Source organism: Oncorhynchus nerka, linkage group LG23 (assembly GCF_034236695.1).
Source record: "Oncorhynchus nerka isolate Pitt River linkage group LG23, Oner_Uvic_2.0, whole genome shotgun sequence".
NCBI lineage: Eukaryota > Metazoa > Chordata > Actinopteri > Salmoniformes > Salmonidae > Oncorhynchus > Oncorhynchus nerka.
Window position 1 is genome coordinate 27,482,935 of NC_088418.1, and position 21,267 is coordinate 27,504,201.

General features: G+C 42.8%; 5 non-coding genes across 5 annotated transcripts; 1 reads left to right on the forward strand and 4 right to left on the reverse strand.

Moving 5' to 3' along the window:
• Window positions 1-3,712: 3,712 nt before the first annotated feature.
• On the reverse strand, window positions 3,713-3,785 carry trnak-uuu (transfer RNA lysine (anticodon UUU)). The gene has a single exon. It is a non-coding gene; the product is annotated as a tRNA-Lys (tRNA).
• Window positions 3,786-3,951: 166 nt separating this feature from the next.
• Window positions 3,952-4,023, forward strand: trnaw-cca (transfer RNA tryptophan (anticodon CCA)). The gene has a single exon. It is a non-coding gene; the product is annotated as a tRNA-Trp (tRNA).
• Window positions 4,024-4,534: 511 nt separating this feature from the next.
• Window positions 4,535-4,607, reverse strand: trnak-uuu (transfer RNA lysine (anticodon UUU)). Its single transcript has one exon. It is a non-coding gene; the product is annotated as a tRNA-Lys (tRNA).
• A 749-nt stretch (window positions 4,608-5,356) lies between these two features.
• trnak-uuu (transfer RNA lysine (anticodon UUU)) lies at window positions 5,357-5,429 on the reverse strand. The gene has a single exon. It is a non-coding gene; the product is annotated as a tRNA-Lys (tRNA).
• Window positions 5,430-6,556: 1,127 nt separating this feature from the next.
• trnak-uuu (transfer RNA lysine (anticodon UUU)) lies at window positions 6,557-6,629 on the reverse strand. Its single transcript has one exon. It is a non-coding gene; the product is annotated as a tRNA-Lys (tRNA).
• Between the last annotated feature and the right edge of the window lie 14,638 nt (window positions 6,630-21,267).

A 21,267-nucleotide genomic window follows, 5' to 3' on the forward strand; every position in this document is an offset into this window, starting at 1 on the left:
CTTTTGATCGGACATCACATTTTCCCCATAGGATATTCCTTCTGGGACTTTCAACGTTAAATGTCTCGAATATCACTTCTCTAGACTAAGTTGACCTCTCCTGTGAACCACGTCTATAGAAGACTTTTGATCGGACATTCAATTTCACCCGTAGGATATTCCTTTTGGGACTTTCAACGTTAAATGTCTCGAATCTCACTTCTCTAGACTAAGTTGACCTCTCCTGTGAACCACGTCTATAGAAGACTTTTGATCGGACATTCAATTTCACCCGTAGGATATTCCTTTTGGGACTTTCAACGTTAAATGTCTCGAATCTCACTTCTCTAGACTAAGTTGACCTCTCCTGTGAACCACGTCTATAGAAGACTTTTGATCGGACATTCAATTTCACCCGTAGGATATTCCTTTTGGGACTTTCAACGTAAAATGTCTCAAATCTCACTACTCTAGACTAATCACGTATCATTTGATATTAATTTCTTTCAGCATTGTACAGGTTCATTTATTCTGTTCGCCTAGAATTACCCTGCCTTCTCACCAAGCCTAATTTATCCTCACCTGTTTTAACATATCTATCTGCTACTTTCCACAGTCAGTTTCCCATATACAGATAGACTATTAGGTAAAAACTTTATTTAGGTATGTTTATTGAATTATTGGCCATCCTATTTGTACGGAACAAGGGTCCTAATTCTCCAATGCGTACTATATCACTCCTTAACCTCATAGTCCGCCCCATCCCGCATGCGGTATCGTTACTACAGCCTCAAGCTCATTACCATAACGCAACGTTAGCGATTTCTAAAAATCGCAAATGAAATGAAATAAATATGCCTGCTCTCAAGCTTATCCTTTTCTTAACAATCCTGTCATCTCAGATTTTCTAAATATGCTTTAGAACCAGAGAAAATCAATAATTTGTGTAAGAGTGGTGATAGCTAGCTTAGCATTTAGCGTTAGCATTTAGCACGCAACATATTCACAAAAACCAGCCAAGGAATAAAATAAAATAATTTACCTTTGAAGAACTTCAGATGTTTCAATGAGGAGACTCTCAGTTACATAGCAGATGTCCAGTTTTTCCTGAAAGATTCTTGTGTAGGACACATCATTCCCTTTTGTTACTATGCATTTGGCTACCGAAACTAACCGAAAATTCAGTCACCTACGTCGAACTTTTTCCGAATTAACTCCATAATATCGACTGAAACATGGAAAACGTTGTTTGAATCAATCCTGAAGGTGGTTTCTCATATTTCTCTCCATTGAAAGCACCGTCCTTGAAGCCTGCTTTGTTGTCTGATTCGAATGGAAAAACACTGGGAGCTGACTTTTGCGCACCAAATGCCACGCAGACACCAAGAGGGACACTTGGCAATTGTAGTCTCTTATGGTCAATCTTCCAATGATATGCCTACAAATACGTCACAATGCTGCAGAGACCTTGGGGAAACAAGATAAAGTGTCCGTTGATTCCTGTCGCATTCACAGCCATATAAGGCGATCATGGAAAACGTAGCCTCAAAAATCCTGTTCATTTCCTGGTCGGTCATACATCTTGGTTTTGCTCGAAGCATTTGTTCTAAGGGACTCACAGTGAAAATCTTTGCAGTTCTGGAAACGTAAGACTCTCTTCTTTCCAAAACTATCAATTCCAAGCATATTCGAGCATCTTTTCGTGACAAAATATTGCGCTTAAAACGGGCACGTCTTTTTATCCAAAAATTGAATACTGCCCCTAGAGTACTAACAGGTTAATAATCCTTGGCTTGCAAAACCAGGCCGTATTAAGCTCTAGTTTATTTGTTGGTAGCGCACCTTACCTCAGGTCAATTTCGGCCCTGCTTCCATTTTATCGATATCCTGGTTAATACCCCCGGTAGAAACCCATTTTATTTGTTCGGAATATTCAAGCACCTATTATTGATCAAATTCAACTCCTTCATAACATTTTAATCAATAAATATCCTAAATAATCCCTCCCAAATTCGAGAATAAAGGCTACTTTACCTGCTGCCGACTGGGATAAGCATTGTTCGTTTGAATCTAGTCACCCTCTCTGTCCTCTGTGATAATACGCAGGCCTGTTTCAATTTTAACCTCAATTCAGAGGTCAGGTCTTTAGTAAAACGAGTCAAAACTCGTCCGTGCAGCGTACTACCTACAGGCACAGAGAGGGATATTTTAGATCCGGCTCTTCGAAGGACCAAATTGATAGAGAAATTCTAAATTCCTTTATGCTTTAATTGCCAAAATCAATTAGCACTCATTTCTAATTCATTAATGAATTGTAAGTTCATTAATTATGCATGAAGTAGATCGAGACCAGTCTTAAAAGCCAGGTAATTAGCGTTTAATTCCAGAGAGTACTGTATGCTTACACACATTTCCAAAGGTTATAAACTGAAAATGACGTCAGCGTTTTCCAAACGTTCCGTTTCACAAACAGAGGGCCCCTCTTAACTCTCAAGCCTCCACGTTATCAGCACGAAGTCAAGGCCAGTCAGCATAAATCAACATTGCCGACCATTTGGAGATGGCCCGTTCCCACCACCTGGAGATTTGTACAACTGAATGAACTAAGGAACAGACCTATATTGTTACTAACTCCTGACTACATTATATACAATTGGGAAAGGGGGCAAGAGGGAAAACTCACATGTACCGTACATTATAGCATTTGGACTAGTCAGTTTCTGATTGGAATATATACATAATTAGTCATTTCAACCATATTTTCCTCTATCACATGGTTTGACAAACTTTATCGGTACTATGAGGATGTCTTCAGACTAAGCTGTTTTGGCTCTGGGAGTGTTTTGTCCACAGGTCGAACATGTCATGGAAAGTCAAGGAAAATGCGAGTTCAGAAAGACAGCATAGTGAAGAAATGTGAACATTAAAGCATCGCGAGAACAGGGACTTGACCCCCCAACCCTCAGATTAAAAGTCTGATGCTCTACCGACTGAGCTATCGGGGCTCTGGTTTTGCTTGTTTTCATACACCTAACCTGCCGGGCAGAGGCACGTGCTGACGAGGGGGCATTGTCAGATGGTACAGTTCCCCAGAGAACCAGGTCTTCTTTCCAAATGATACAGTCAACGAAATCTGAACTACGCATCCCATCCAAAAAACACATTGTACGAGACCTCGTGGCGCAAATGTAGCGCATCTGACTCCAGATCAGAAGGTTGCGTGTTCAAATCATGTCGTGGTCAGGGATTTTATGTGTTCAATATCTGCGTTCTTTACACAGCGAAGTCAATGATGTGGGTAGTTTTCTATTGAGTTTCTAATGGTTTCGGACCCAGATTGCAGTTCCTATGGCTTCCACTAGATGTCAACAGTCTTTAGACATTGTTTCAGGCTTCTTTTCTGAAAAATTAAGAAGAACGAGACCTTTCTCTCAGTGCTTAGGAAGCATGCAGTGCTGGTTTGCGAGCGTGACCGAGTGCACACCCTTCGTTGTTTTTCCTTTCTATTGAATACTGTCCGGTTGAAATATTATCGATTATTAAGACAATCGACAACCTGAGGATTCATTTTAACATGGTTTGACAAACTTTATCGGTACTATGAGGATGTCTTCAGACTAAGCTGTTTTGGCTCTGGGAGTGTTTTGTCCACAGGTCGAACATGTCATGGAAAGTCAAGGAAAATGCGAGTTCAGAAAGACAGCGTAGTGAAGAATAGTGAACATTAAAGCATCGCCAGAACAGGGACTTGACCCCCCAACCCTCAGATTAAAAGTCTGATGCTCTACCGACTGAGCTATCCGGGCTCTGGTTTTGCTTGTTTTCATACACCTAACCTGCCGGGCAGAGGCACGTGCTGACGAGGGGGCATTGTCAGATGGTACAGTTCCCCAGAGAACCAGGTCTTCATTCCAAATGATACAGTCAACGAAATCTGAACTAGGCATCCCCTCCAAAAAACACATTGTACGAGACCTCGTGGCGCAAAGGTAGCGCATCTGACTCCAGATCAGAAGGTTGCGTGTTCAAATCACGTCGTGGTCAGGGATTTTATGTGTGCAATATCTGCGTTCTTTACACAGCGAAGTCAATGATGTGGGTAGTTTTCAATTGAATTCCTATTGAGTTTCTAATGGGTTCGGACCCAGATTGCAGTTCCTATGGCTTCCACTAGATGTCAACAGTCTTTAGACATTGTTTCAGGCTTCTTTTCTGAAAAATTAAGAAGAACGAGACCTTTCTTTCAGTGCTTAGGAAGCATGCAGTGCTGGTTTGCGAGCGTGACCGAGTGCGCACCCTTCGTTGTTTTTCCTTTCTATTGAATACTGTCCGGTTGAAATATTATCGATTATTAAGACAATCGACAACCTGAGGATTCATTTTAACATGGTTTGACATGTTTTGACAAACTTTATCGGTACTATGAGGATGTCTTCAGACTAAGCTGTTTTGGCTCTGGGAGTGTTTTGTCCACAGGTCGAACATGTCATGGAAAGTCAAGGAAAATTCAAGTTCAGAAAGATAGCGTAGTGAAGAAATGTGAACATTAAAGCATCGCCGAAACAGAGACTTGAACCCTGGACCCACAGATTAAAAGTCTGATGCTCTACCGACTGAGCTATCCAGACTCTGGTTTTTCTTGTTTTCATACACCTAACCTGCCGGGCAGAGGCACGTGCTGACGAGGGGGCATTGTCAGATGGTACAGTTCCCCAGAGAACCAGGTCTTCATTCCAAATGATACAGTCAACGAAATCTGAACTAGGCATCCCCTCCAAAAAACACATTGTAAGAGACCCCGTGGCGCAAAGGTAGCGCTTCTCACTCCAGATCAGAAAGTTGCGTGTTCAAATCACGTCGTGGTCAGGGATTTTATGTGTGCAATATCTGCGTTCTTTACACAGCGAAGTCAATGATGTGGGTAGTTTTCAATTGAATTCCTATTGAGTTTCTAATGGGTTCGGACCCAGATTGCAGTTCCAATGGCTTCCACTAGATGTCAACAGTCTTTAGACATTGTTTCAGGCTTCTTTTCTGAAAAATTAAGAAGAACGAGACCTTTCTCTCAGTGCTTAGGAAGCATGCAGTGCTGGTTTGCGAGCGTGACCGAGTGCGCACCCTTCGTTGTTTTTCCTTTCTATTGAATACTGTCCGGTTGAAATATTATCGATTATTAAGACAATCGACAACCTGAGGATTCATTTTAACATGGTTTGACATGTTTTGACAAACTTTATCGGTACTATGAGGATGTCTTCAGACTAAGCTGTTTTGGCTCTGGGAGTGTTTTGTCCACAGGTCGAACCTGTCATGGAAAGTCAAGGAAAATGCAAGTTCAGAAAGACAGCGTAGTGAAGAAATGTGAACATTAAAGCATCGCCTGAACAGGGACTTGAACCCTGGACCCTCAGATTAAAAGTCTGATGCTCTACCGACTGAGCTATCCGGGCTCTGGTTTCGCTTGTTTTCATACAACCTAACCTGCCGGGCAGAGGCACGTGCTGACGAGGGGGCATTGTCAGATGGTACAGTTCCCCAGAGAACCAGGTCTTCATTCCAAATGATACAGTCAACGAAATCTGAGCTAGGCATCCCCTCCAAAAAACACATTGTACAAGACCTCGTGGCGTAAAGGTAGAGCGTCTGACTCCAGATCAGAAGGTTGCGTGTTCAAATCACGTCTTGGTCAGTGATTTTATGTGTGCAATATCTGCCTTCTTTACACAGCGAAGTCAATGAATCAGCACAAGAACCAATGTGGCTTTACATAAACCACCAAACCAATGCTGCTTAAGATGAAAATTGTCTCTCACAGAAGCATGGCACACTGCAAATTCCTAAATCAGATGATGCTGTGTGATTGACAGACTTAAATCAGTCTTCGAACAAGGAGTTGAACTTCTTTTGGCTTTGGAGGCAGTATTTCGGCATATGGATGGGAAGCGTGCCCTGTTACTCAGGCCCAGAAGCTCAGATATGCATATAATTGGTAGATGTGGATATAAAACACTCTAAAGTTTCCAAAACTGTTAAAATCCTGTCTGTGAGTATAACAGAACTGATACGGCAGGCGAAAACCTGAGGAAAATCAATCCAGGAAGTGGGATTTCTTTTGATGTGGGTAGTTTTCAATTGAATGCCTATTGAGTTTCTAATGGGTTCGGACCCAGATTGCAGTTCCTATGGCTTCCACTAGATGTCAACAGTCTTTAGACATTGTTTCAGGCTTCTTTTCTGAAAAATTAAGAAGAACGAGACCTTTCTGTCAGTGCTTAGGAAGCATGCAGTGCTGGTTTGCGAGCGTGACCGAGTGCGCACCCTTCGTTGTTTTTCCTTTCTATTGAATACTGTCCGGTTGAAATATTATCGATTATTAAGACAATCGACAACCTGAGGATTCATTTTAACATGGTTTGACATGTTTTGACAAACTTTATCGGTACTGTGAGGATGTCTTCAGACTAAGCTGTTTTGGCTCTGGGAGTGTTTTGTCCAAAGGTCGAACATGTCATGGAAAGTCAAGGAAAATGCAAGTTCAGAAAGACAGCGTAGTGAAGAAATGTGAACATTAAAGCATCGCCCGAACAGGGACTTGAACCCTGGATTCTCAGATTAAAAGACTGATGCTCTACCGACTGAGCTATCCGGGGTCTGGTTTTGCTTATTTTCATACACCTAACCTGCCGGGCAGAGGCACGTGCTGACGATGGGGCATTGTCAGATGGTACAGTTCCCCAGAGAACCAGGTCTTCATTCCAAATGATACAGTCAACAAAATCTGAACTAGGCATCCCCTCCGAATAACACATTGTACAAGACCTCGTGGCGCAAAGGTAGTGCGTCTGACTCCAGATCAAAAGGTTGCATGATCAAATCATGTCGTCGTCAGGGATTTTATGTGTGCAATATCTGCCTTCTTTACACAGCGAAGTCAATGAATCAGCACAAGAACCAATGTGGCTTTACATAAACCACCAAATGAATGCTGCTTAAGATGAAAATTGTCTCTCACAGAAGCATGGCACACTGCAAATTCCTAAATCAGATGATGCTGTGTGATTGACAGACTTAAATCAGTCTTCGAACAAGGAGTTGAACTTCTTTTGGCTTGGAGGCAGTATTTCGGCATATGGATGGGAAGCGTGCCCTGTTACTCAGGCCCAGAAGCTCAGATATGCATATAATTGGTAGATGTGGATATAAAACACTCTAAAGATTCCAAAACTGTTAAAATACTGTCTGTGAGTATAACAGAACTGATACGGCAGGCGAAAACCTGAGGAAAATCAATCCAGGAAGTGGGATTTCTTTTGATGTGGGTAGTTTTCAATTGAATGCCTATTGAGTTTCTAATGGGTTCGGACCCAGATTGCAGTTCCTATGGCTTCCACTAGATGTCAACAGTCTTTAGACATTGTTTCAGACTTCTTTTCTGAAAAATTAAGAAGAACGAGACCTTTCTGTCAGTGCTTAGGAAGTATGCAGGGCTGGTTTGCGAGCGTGACCGAGTGCGCACCTTTCGTTGTTTTTCCTTTCTACTGAATACTGTCCGGTTGAAATATTATCGATTATTAAGACAATCATCAATCTGAGGATTCATTTTAACATTGTTTGACATGTTTTGACAAACTTTATCGGTACTGTGAGGATGTCTTCAGACTGAGCTGTTTTGGCTCTGGGAGTGTTTTGTCCACAGGTCGAACATGTCATGGAAAGTCAAGGAAAATGCAAGTTCAGAAAGACAGCGTAGTGAAGAAATGTGAACATTAAAGCATCGCCCGAACAGGGACTTGAACCCTGGACCCTCAGATTAAAGAGTGTTTTATATCCACATCTACCAATTATATGCATATCCGAGCTTCTGGGCCTGAGTAGCAGGCAGTTTACTTTGGGCACGCTTTTCATCCAAAAGTCTGAATGCTGGCCCTTTATCCCAAAAAAGTTAAATTGGCAAGACATAAGTGGCTGTGTAGCAATGATCAACAACCAACTTGACAGAGCTTGAAGAATATCATGCAATCCTGGTGTGCAAAGCATTTAGAGACTTACCCAGAAAGACTCTCAGCTGTCATCGCTGCCATGGGTGATTTTAACATGTATTGACTCAGGAGGTTGAATACTTACGTAATCAATCAATCAATCTGTCTCTACATTTTGATTACCTTTTTTTTATACAAATGTTAGAATTAGAAATATCCTTTTACATAAGGCGTTCTGTGTGGGTCCATTATTGGCATTTTCATGTGTAATGAACCTGAAAAACCAAATCATATAGTGATATGGGCATTAAATACTGCCACAAGCCTCCTTGTCTACATTTAAATCTACACCAAGAAGTCACTTGTAGTAAAAGGATTGCCTTGTTGAATTTGCCAATGGACAAAAGCCAGCATAATCCCGACGCCAAAGCTTTCGGTAGACACTTGGTGCAAACGTTCCAATGCTGTTCCAATGCATGGTGAAATTAAACCATCTTTACCTTGTCAGTACAGTAAGAGAAAAACTATTAAAACATAATAAATGTACATTTTTCTGGGGCTAGTGGAGTTGAACCAGAAAGACACAAACCAATTGAAGAAAAATAGGCACAAAACCAGATACGTGACTCTCCAGTATTGCTTCTGGAGCACAGTAAGAAGCATGTGATACATGAGAAGCCTCCTTCTCTCCTTCCCTTCATGTGTACTGATCTATAAGAATTGAACAGGTCAGTTGGAAACAACAGCTTTCACTTATACAGTGTCATAAGATATGTGCATATGAAGGAAAAGACACAACCAGATGCCACTTAGCTACTATTAGGACTCCATCCTGGAATGTGCTCCAAAAGTCTCAGATAGCTCCCTTCATAACACCTACGACTCTAGATGGATTTGAATGTGTACAATTTAACAGTTTTTATCTTGTCCTTTCAAATGGTCAATACGGAAATCAAACAAGGAAACAAGGCTTATTGGATTGGAACTCACACCAGTGGTTCATCTCAAAAGTCCTTCCTCCAGTCTTCTCCCCACCCCCTCAAAACATCATAGGGAAGCAAGGAGAGCATTGTAGAAGAGAGACTTTAGAGAGTAATACATTGTGACGAAATGGTGGTTTTAGAAGGGTCAAGGGGAACACCCAGGGTGAGTCCTTATCTTCCTCCTCTATCGGTTGTAAAACTGAGACGACACCCACGCCAGACCCCACTTGAGGTTGGTCAACATGAACTTGAGCGCCTTGGTCCACTGCTCCACTGAGTTGAACTGGGTCTTGATGGAGTAGGAGCCGCCGCTGCCTACCGTGTCCTCAATCTTGCCCTTCTCGACATCCATCCTGACCCATAACAGAAAAAAGTGCGTTAAAACTCAAACCCCCAAGTGTTTATTTCTTGAGGGCTATGAAAGAAACTGGTGCAACATCTACAGCTGCTAACACCCCAAAAACATTTTTAATCTAAGGCCAGTATGCTAAGACAAAACAATCTGCAGATTTCTCATGCTAGTGACTAGTTGGAGGCAAATGATCATGCAGAGACAAAGGATTAAGCTGTCAAAAGCTGACCAACTCCAGTTATTTGTGTAAGTACAATGGAGTACCACAGTATTAGTCATAATAACCATATAACATAGCGGTCAAACAAGGAAATGGTTCCAACCGTTTTTCCACCATTCATTTTTCCCCATAGAGAATTTTAGAAACACTTAAAATAAGGGATGTGTTTCATGTAGGCTTACCCTTGTGTGACTTTTCAATAACCGTGTACATTTACATTACATTTAAGTCATTTAGCAGACGCTCTTATCCAGAGCGACTTACAAATTGGTGCGTTCACCTTAAGACATCCAGTGGAACAGCCACTTTACAATAGTGCATCTAAATCTTTTAAGGGGGGTGAGAAGGATTACTTTATCCTATCCTAGGTATTCCTGAAAGAGGTGGGGTTTCAGGTGTCTCCCGGAAGGTGGTGATTGACTCCGCTGTCCTGGCGTCGTGAGGGAGTTTGTTCCACCATTGGGGGCCAGAGCAGCGAACAGTTTTGACTGGGCTGCGGGGAACTGTACTTCCTCAGTGGTAGGGAGGCGAGCAGGCCAGAGGTGGATGAACGCAGTGCCCTTGTTTGGGTGTAGGGCCTGATCAGAGCCTGGAGGTACTGAGGTGCCGTTCCCCTCACAGCTCCGTAGGCAAGCACCATGGTCTTGTAGCGGATGCGAGCTTCAACTGGAAGCCAGTGGAGAGAGCGGAGGAGCGGGGTGACGTGAGAGAACTTGGGAAGGTTGAACACCAGACGGGCTGCGGCGTTCTGGATGAGTTGTAGGGGTTTAATGGCACAGGCAGGGAGCCCAGCCAACAGCGAGTTGCAGTAATCCAGACGGGAGATGACAAGTGCCTGGATTAGGACCTGCGCTGCTTCCTGTGTGAGGCAGGGTCTACTCTGCGGATGTTGTAGAGCATGAACCTACAAGAACGGGCCACCGCCTTGATGTTAGTTGAGAACGACAGGGTGTTGTCCAGGATCACGCCAAGGTTCTTAGCGCTCTGGGAGGAGGACACAATGGAGTTGTCAACCGTGATGGCGAGATCATGGAATGGGCAGTCCTTCCCGGGAGGAAGAGCAGCTCCGTCTTGCCGAGGTTCAGCTTGAGGTGGTGATCCGTCATCCACACTGATATGTCTGCCAGACATGCAGAGATGCGATTCGCCACCTGGTCATCAGAAGGGGGAAAGGAGAAGATTAATTGTGTGTCGTCTGCATAGCAATGATAGGAGAGACCATGTGAGGTTATGACAGAGCCAAGTGACTTGGTGTATAGCGAGAATAGGAGAGGGCCTAGAACAGAGCCCTGGGGGACGCCAGTGGTGAGAGCGCGTGGTGAGGAGACAGATTCTCGCCACGCCACCTGGTAGGAGCGACCTGTCAGGTCGAGTTGAGTGTAAATATCTGTAGGACAAGGTAACTATATATTTGCCTGTATTTAGCCCCCCAAAATAAAATGCAAATAAGCTGTTAATGTGGCTATCGTAAAGAACTACAAACGCCATGATGATCTGGACGAGACTGCCGAGGCAAAGGTAAGAATCTCTGAATTAACTATGTTAGCTAAATTTAGTCATGAATTAATAGGCAAAATGCCTTTAAATTGACAATTCAGAGAGTTCAGTAATATGTTTCACCTCAAAGAAAAGTGGCATGGTTAAATATGAGATTAGGGCAAGCAGTTCAACACAGGTAGGTCACATTCACCATTTTGGACATTATATTATGGCCTATTATGACATCACATCCACATAAGTGTGTGAGATTCTAGAAGTCTCATTATTTGTGAACCAATTATGATGTCACAACTGATCAATAAATTCCAAATGTTCTGTTTGAACAGTCTGGCGTCTGATTGCTGAAAATAGAACACTAGTTTCCAAGACAATCTAGCAAATTCCTCCTGAGATATAGTTAACAAAGTAGACCACCATAAAATACAGAAAGTGCTACTAGACGAACATTTTGTTGCAGAACGAGGTTTCAACTAACTTGCTCCTTCTATTGATCCCATATGTTGTTCTCAGGCTGTTGCGTAGCAAGTCCGTCTGTGCCTTTTCTATTTCATCACACTGTCTGACATGCTTCTCCAATGTCCTTTTAGTATATGCATCCTCAATGAAGTGTGACTGCATGTCCTCAAAATAACACTCACAGTGTCTGCACTTACTGTAGGCAAAGCCCACACCCTCTTTGAACCCTGCTAGTTTATGTTGTGCCAGGGTGTCTCCACAGAGAGACCATGGCACCATATATTGTTTTCTCTCAGTTAATAGTTAGCATTTAACCCCACTGTACAATGAATGCATCCATGTCTTTCTTGATTCTATTCAATATTACATCTACACCAGATTGACAGAGGTCTGCTGATCTAGCCATGGCAAGTAGCCTGATAGCAGCCAGTTTAGACCTGTATTTTGGATGTATATTTCCTAGGGTGTAGTACACCATTAACAACTTGTTTGTTGATGCAAAGGATCCTAGTAGGTTACAGATCTCTATTTCATCCATGTACAGAACAATATGCAATGCATTTGGTTTCTCTGAAAATAAGGGATGTGATTTTAGAAGAGCACCATCAACAATGTCATGAAAAAAAATCATTCCCTGCACATCTGGGGTCTTTTTTCAATCAGACAAAATCCTTGGGTGTGATAAGAACTGTTCTAGACTTTTGACTAATGGTACATAATAAAATAATTTGTCTAAGATGAAAATGACTTTTGATCCTCCACAGTTCATCCTGCATATGGTTTGAGCAATGTGAATTTCCTCTGCATCCAAACAGCTAAACTGCTTCTTAATAACACTGTCCTGTCTAAATGTTGTTGCAACGCCAACAAAAGGCTCAATGAAATTGTCAAATATATCCATTGCATATTTTTCAAGAAGACCTGATGTGCATCCTGAATGCTTCTTTAGCACTGCCTCCATCTGCTTCCTGAGGTTGTCCAATAGTGATGATTGATATTGCTGTACCCCAGCAACAATGTCATTCACACCTTTCTGAAAGAGAAAGAGAGAGAGGTGGGGATCTCATCAATCATGTATACCTATGATATTCAGACTTGCTCATGACATATTCATTAACATAAGGACATAAGGGATCAACAATAGTAAGGTGGACAACCTAGCACTGAGAATGAACTCAACCATCACTGAACCACTACAAAATGCTCTACATAATGTAACAAACCAAACGCTGTGCTCTGCTCAGAAAAAGCATCTTACCTGTGAGAGATGCTTGGCTCTGGCATTTATCACAAAAGTATCCTGACATGTGCAGGCTGGACATTACTAGTTCATGACAAGTATAATGTTTGTGACAGGATAAGTGGTTGCGAAGACTGACGATGAATGCTATCAGTAAATCTAAGTACTTAAAAAAATATGGTCAATGTCAGCAGATTGCCACCAACCGAGTAACTTACTTGTTGCACTGTGACAGCTCCATGTTGGTTAATGAATAAATGAAATATTAAGAAACAAGGGAAAGTATTTGTCAAAACTGAATATGAAAAGGAGGGATTTTAAACAAATGAATTGGATAAATGAAGAAAGAAACTAATTAATTTAGTTGTATAACTTATTTACACAAGTAACTGAACTTGGTCAGTTTTTGACAGCTTAATCCTTGGTGTCTCGGAATAATCCATAGATGATTACAATTATAATTCAGTTACAGTCCAGGAAGTCCACCATGGCATGATCAAACTTGTTGTCCTAGAAGAAGCGCAAGCCCCTTATACAGTACTGTGGTAGCTCCTACACACAAGACTAAAGAGAGAGTGGGAATGTACCATATACAACATGGCCTATTCACTGGGGTTGGCTTGGGCCGGTCTAATGAGCATTGGAAAATAAAAGCTAATTAAAAAATATTTGTTGTTTGTCTCCATATAGTAGCCAGCGGTAAGTGTGTTCATGTACTGTACATTTTAGTTTGAGACCTCACTTGTTGGTAACAACCATGACACCTCTTCATCCATTCTTCACGGTGGGAACCACACATGCGGAGATCATTCGTTCACCTACTCCGCGTCTCACAAAGACACGGCAGTTGCAACCAAATCTCAAATTTGGACTCATCAGACAGAAGGACTAATGTCCATTGCTCGTGTTTCTTGGCCCAAGCAAGTCTCTTCTTCTTATTGGTGTCCTTTAGTAGTGGTTTCTTTGCAGCAATTCGACCATGAAGGCCTGATTCACACAGTCTCCTCTGAACAGTTGATGTTAAGACGTGTCTGTTACTTGAACTCTGTGAAGCATTTATTTGGGCTGCAATATGAGGTGCAGTTTACTCTAATGAACTTATCTTGTGCAGCAGAAGTAACTCTTCCTTTCCTGTGGATCCTCATAAGAGCCAGTTTCATCATAGCACTTGATGGGTTTTGCGACTGCACTTCAAGAAACTTTGAATGTTCTGTACTGACTGACTTTAGTGTCTAAAAGTAATGATGGACCGTTGTTTCTCTTTCCTTAATTGAACTGTTCTTGCCATAATTGTTTTTTAAAAACCTTTATTTAACAAGGCAAGTCAGTTAAGGACAAATTGTTACTTACAATGACAGCCTAACGGGGAACAGTGAGTTAATTGCCTTATTCAGCAGCCAAATGAGAAATATTTATCGTCAGCTCAAGGATTCGAGCCAGCAACCTTTCTGTTACTAGCTCAATGCTCTACCCACTAGGCTTCCTGCCACCCCACTTGGTATTTTACCAAATAGGGCTATCTTCTGTATACCACCCCTACCTTGTCACAACACAACTGATTGGCTCAAACACATTAAGAAGGAAAGAAGTTCCACAAATGAACTATTAAACAAGGTACACCTGTTAATTAAATGCATTCCAGGTGAATACCGCAAGGAGGAGCGCATCGACATGCTGCAGTTGGCCCAAGACCCCTTCCTCATGCCCCCCTTCCCCAAGGCCCTGGCCACCGGACCTGGGCCATTGGCATCGGGGTCCACGCCCTCCACCTCCAGCGCATACAACAGCAGTGCCTCGAACTGAGGTGCCCAATGCCACCCCAGAGGGCCACATTACTCAAACGCCCTCCCTTCTGGATAGGGGGAAGGAGGATGGAGGGGGTAAAAACAGACTAAAGGATGGAGGATGATTATCTGAAGTGACCTCCCTATCCCCACCCCTCCTAAGACATGAAGGGGCAGTGCCAGTCTATGGCTTGTCTGTAAGACCCAATGGCTGTCCACGTACATGTACACACACACACCCCTGCCACAATGAAGAGAAAGACATTGCATATGTAACAGTACTCTTCTTGCGTTGTGTACAATCAATCATCGACACGAACTCCAATTTGTAGCACCTGTCATGAAGATTTATTCTGATAGGAACAGCACAAAATTGCACGTCATGCAATGCACGACTCACCGTCCAACTCTGCACTCACGCACTGTACAAAATATACGAACCCCCCCACCAGACACAGTAAGTTGCTAGTTAGTATTAGCTGGAATTCTCTACAATAAAATGCACAACAAATATTCACCAAAAAACGCTGCATCTTATGTGTGGTGTTCTAATAACATTTACAAACAAATGGATATAAATTGTATATTTAAATCATTACTTGGGTGTATAAAAATCACTTTTGACATACAGTGCTTTGTAACCAATAACTTACTTGTTACTTGTTCACTGGGACGATTCTAACTGAAACATCCTCCCTCGTAAGCGAGCTACGCAAACCAGCCAATAAGATGCAATCATGAGTAGGTGAAGGCAAGACAAAAAATAAAATCAAAAACCCATTGGCTTAACAATAAAGTGACAAGGGGAATCACCAGTATAACCCTGTTACACTTGGCCTGTCCATTGGGCTGCATCACAGGGTCATAAGAAAACGGACTGAAGTCACAGTGTGTTGTGTGTGTGTGCATACCTGTTTTCGGGAAAACCAAACACCTCATAAAAATGGAATTTGTCACATATATGTGTTTAGCAGATGTTATTGCGGGAGCAGTTAGAGTGTTTTATATCCAAATCCACCAATTATATGCATATTTACATTTACATTTAAGTCATTTAGCAGACGCTCTTATCCAGAGCGACTTACAAATTGGTGCATTCACCTTATCCTAGCTTCTGGGCCTGAGTAACAGGCTGTATACTTTGGGCACGCTGCTCATCCAGACGTCAAAATACTGCCTCCAAGCCATAAGAAGTCCAACACCCTGTTCGAAGACTGATTTAAGTCTGTCAATCACACAGCATCATCTGATTTAGGAATTTGCAGTGTGCCAGGCTTTTGTGAGAGACAATTGTCATCCTAAGGAGCATTGGTTTGGTCGTTTTTGTGCATGATTGGTACTTGTGGCAATTCATTGACTTTGCTGTGTCAAAAACCCTAACCACAAAATGATTTGAACACGCAACCTTCTGATCTGGAGTCAGACGCGCTACCTTTGCGCAACAAGGTCTTGTACAATATATTTTTTGGAGGGGATGCCTAGTTAAGATTTCGTTGACTGTATCATTTGGAATGAAGGCCTGGTTCTCTGGGGAAATGTACCATCTGACAATGCCCCCTCGTCAGCACGTGCCTCTGCCCGGCAGGTTAGGTGTATGAAAATAAGCAGAAGCAGACCATGGATAGCTCAGTCAGTAGAGCATCAGACTTTTAATCTGAGGGTCCAGGGTTCAAGTCCATGTTTGGGCGATGCTTTAATGTTCACCTTCTTTCACTACGCTGTCTTTCTGTTCTTGCATTTTCTATGACTTTCCATGACATGTTCGCCTGTGGACAATACACTCCTAGAGCCAAAACAGCTTAGTCTGAAGACTTCAGGATTTTTATACTGCACAATTTGCAATGAATGAGAATGATCTTTGACGTAACTCCTTGCTAACAAACCACAAAGTTATACCAAAAGTCGGTGAATGGTTTCTATGCATCTCTATTAAGTCTGTCTCCCTCTCCATTTTGGGGGAAAGCCTCATGAAAACATATGGTCAACCATCCAAATAACAAAATAAACTCCCAGTCCAATATCCAAGAAAATATTTAAATCTGATCAAATCAGTCAAAAGTGATGATCCTAGTGAAAAATACTTATTTCATTCACGTAACAGTTAGACGTGTATAAAACGTAACAGTGATGTATCAGCCAGGCATGCTTTCAACTTTGGTCATCAAAAATAGAAACTCCCCCTTCATTTTAGCCCTTCCAAGGGGGGAGGCAATTGATTATGTCATTGGGAAATATATAGAGTTCAACTGATGTTACAACTCAAGCAAGAATTTATAAAAAAGCCTTTCTCTCAAAACATCTAATGGAATGGATATGTAGGAAAATGGTGCCGACAGATAGGGCTGCCATGCTTCTAGCTTACAAGAATTTCGCTACACCCTAATCGACCTGGCCCGGGTATCCTGGAAGGATATATACAGAGAAAAGAGGTGGCCCGAGAAACGTAATGTAACTTCCTCACCATTTTGGATAAGCATGCTCCGTTCAAAAAATGCAGAACTAAGAACAGATATAGCCCTTGGTTCACTCCAGACCTGACTGCCCTCGACCAGCACAAAAACATCCTGCGGCGACTGCAATAGCATCGAATAGTCCCCGCGATATGCAACTGTTCAGTGAAGTCAGGAACCAATACACACAGTCAGTCAGGAAAGCCACGGCCAGGTTCTTCAGGCAGAAATTTGCATCCTGTAGCTCTAACTCCAAAAAGTTCTGGGACACTGTAAAGTCCATGGAGAACAAGAGCACCTCCTCCCAGCTGCCCACTGCACTGAGGCTAGGTAACACGGTCACCACCGATAAATCCATGATTATCGAAAACTTCAACAAGCATTTCTCAATGGCTGGCCATGCCTTCCTCCTGGCTACTCCAACCTCGGCCAACAGCTCCGCCCCCCCCCCCCCCCGCAGCTACTCGCCCAAGCCTCTCCAGGTTCTCCTTTACCCAAATCCAGATAGCAGATGTTCTGAAAGAGCTGCAAAACCTGGACCCGTACAAATCAGCTGGGCTTGACAATCTGGACCCTCTATTTCTGAAACTATCCGCCGCCATTGTCGCAACCCCTATTACCAGCCTGTTCAACCTCTCTTTCATATCGTCTGAGATCCCCAAGGATTGGAAAGCTGCCGCAGTCATCCCCCTCTTCAAAGGGGGAGACACCCTGGACCCAAACTGTTACAGACCTATATCAATCCTGCCCTGCCTATCTAAGGTCTTCGAAAGCCAAGTCAACAAACAGGTCACTGACCATCTCGATTCCCACCGTACCTTCTCCGCTGTGCAATCTGGTTTCCAAGCCGGTCACGGGTGCACCTCAGCCACGCTCAAGGTACTAAACGATATCATAACCGCCATCGATAAAAGACAGTACTGTGCAGCCGTCTTCATCGACCTGGCCAAGGCTTTCGACTCTGTCAATCACCATATTCTTATCGGCAGACTCAGTAGCCTCGGTTTTTCGGAAGACTGCCTTGCCTGGTTCACCAACTGCTTTGCAGACAGAGTTCAGTGTGTCAAATCGGAGGGCATGTTGTCCGGTCCTCTGGCAGTCTCTATGGGGGTGCCACAGGGTTCAATTCTCGGGCCGCCTCTTTTCTCTGTATATATCAATGATGTTGCTCTTGCTGCAGGCGATTCCCTGATCCACCTCTACGCAGATGACACCATTCTGTATACTTCCGGCCCTTCCTTGGACACTGTGCTATCTAACCTCCAAACGAGCTTCAATGCCATACAACACTCCTTCCGTGGCCTCCAACTGCTCTTAAACGCTAGTAAAACCAAATGCATGCTTTTCAACCGTTCGCTGCCTGCACCCGCACGCCCGACTAGCATCACCACCCTGGATGGTTCCAACCTAGAATATGTGGACATCTATAAGTACCTAGGTGTCTGGCTAGACTAAACTCTCCTTCCAGACTCATATCAAACATCTCCAATCTAAAATCAAATCTAGAGTCGGCTTTCTATTCGGCAACAAAGCCTCCTTCACTCACGCCGCCAAACTTACCCTAGTAAAACTGACTATCCTACCGATCCTCTACTTCGGCGATGTCATCTACAAAATAGCTTCCAATACTCTACTCAGCAAACTGGATGCAGTTTATCACAGTGCCATCCGTTTTGTTACTAAAGCACCTTATACCACCCACCACTGCGACCTGTATGCTTTAGTCGGCTGGCCCTCGCTACATATTCGTCGCCAGACCCACTGGCTCCAGGTCATCTACAAGTCCATGCTAGGTAAAGCTCCGCCTTATCTCAGTTCACTGGTCACGATGGCAACACCCATCCGTAGCACGCGCTCCAGCAGGTGTATCTCACTGATCATCCCTAAAGCCAACACCTCATTTGGCCGCCTTTCGTTCCAGTTCTCTGCAGCCTGTGACTGGAACAAATTGCAAAAATCGCTGAAGTTGGAGACTTTTATCTCCCTCACCAACTTCAAACATCTACTATCTGAGCAGCTAACCGATCGCTGCAGCTGTACATAGTCTATCGGTAAATAGCCCACCCAATTTACCTACCTCATCCCCATACTGTTTATATTTATTTACTTTTCTGCTCTTTTACACACCAGTATCTCTACCTGTACATGACCATCTGATCATTTATCACTCCAGTGTTAATCTGCAAAATTGTAATTATTTGCCTACCTCCTCATACCTTTTGCACACAATGTATATAGACTATCTTTTTTTTTTACTGTGTTATTGACTTGTTAATTGTTTACTCCATGTGTAACTCTGTGTTGTCTGTTCACACTGCTATGCTTTATCTTGGCCAGGTCGCAGTTGTAAATGAGAACTTGTTCTCAACTAGCCTACCTGGTTAAATAAAGGTAAAATTAAAATTAAATTAAAAACATCTGCTAAACACATATGTGACAAATACAATTTCAGCTGTTTGGTTTTCCCGAAAACAGGAATGCACACACACACAACACAACACACTGTGACTTTAGTCCGTTTTCCTTTGACCCTGTGATGCAGCCCACTGGACAGGCCAAGCAAGGTCTTTCTCTTCTTTGTGGTAGGGGTGTGTGTGTGTACATGTACGTGGGCAGACATTGGGTCCTACAGACAAGACGTAAACTGGCATTGCCAATTCATGTCTTAGGAGGGGTGAGGATAGGGAGGGCACTTCAGATATTACTCCTCCATCATTTAGTCTGTTTTTAGCCCCTCCCATCTTCCTTCCCCCATCTCCCTATCCAGAAGGGAGGGCGTTAGAGTAAAGTGGCCCCCACAGGGTCCCTTTGGGTTGATGTTGGGCACTTCAGTTCGAGGCACTGTTGTTGTATGCGCTGGAGGGAGTGGTCCGGTGGCCAGGGCCTTGCGGAAGGGGGGCATGAGGAAGGGGTCTTGGGCCAGCTGCAGCACGTTGATGCGCTCCTCCTTGCGGTTGGCCAGGTAGCGGCGGATGAAGGCCTGATGGAGAGAGATAAAGGCACCGAAGTGAGATGTTTATTTGTTTTTTAGGGGGTAGATCAGCTTTAATATTGCATATAGATTGTGGCTTCCATCAATGTAATTGTATGCATCATTTCCAATCCCCCAATAGATAGATAGGTAGATACACACACAGAACCAGGTAATATCTAGTCTCAAAGAACACACAGATATCTTAAACCTAGTGCGTTCAGACTAAAAACAAGTATTTTGTCTGGATACAAAGAAAATATTTAAGAATAATTTTCTCAATATGTTGGAAAATGTGCTTAAATTTACAATCCAATGCTATTGCAATCGTCTTGAAATAAGGCAATATGCCCAGGAATTTACAGAAAAATACCATATTGTGCTTAAAATAAGTAAACCTGACTAAGATAAATGTACTTGTAATACTACTAGAAACAAGATTGGCTTGCTTAAAGAAAGAATGAATCTAATTTCTTTTCACTACTTTATTGAGGACTCAGTATATCCAGAGGCTGATATGGGCAGAACAAAGGATGCATAAACAACAACAAAGGCCATTGGTGGTCAAGGTGAAAATGTAATACCAATGCGAAGATAACAAACATAACAGTACTTTAAACCTTCTTATAATAAACGACAAACACCCTGCTGATTTATTATCGGATTGGTTCTCGGATGGGCCAATAAACACAGTTCTGTAATCGGGATTGGAATTTTTATTTTGTTATTGTGCAACCCTAGTCAGTAACTTTTTCCACTCGGCCATAGCCTTTTTATATGAAGAAGTCATGTCCCGGTCGTGGATGGCGTCCGAGAGGACTTCTGTCTGCAGCACAGAGAGGAGTGTAGCAATGCACTTGGGATATGTAAGGTGAAAGGCGTAATAACATGCCTTGAGATACGTCACGCTGGCATAGATGTCCTCTTTTGGGAAGGTCATCACAGGCATCGTTCCAATAGCCAGTAAGCAGTTGGTTTCGCAGGCAATCACGACAGGGCTGAAGAGTGGTCTCGCCTGAAGAAAGGTGTTGGGGTCTTCTGCAGACTGACACAAACAATAAGAGAAAAACAAATATGACCACAAAGACAATTCACACTTTTTGTATGTTATGGTTAAGCAATGAAAATTCTAATACATGCACATATTTCTTACCTCAAGGATGTGAAGCATAGCCTCACTTGCATGTCCTAACTTCATCAGTGGAGCCACAGGTGATGGGAATATATCTGGTAAAGCCTTCATCATAGCAATTGAGTGCTTCACTGTTAAAAAATAAGAAGTTTTATTTGATTTACTGCAGCCAGTTATTTAAACAAAAATGAATCTGTTCATGGGATTCTCCACTGTCTACA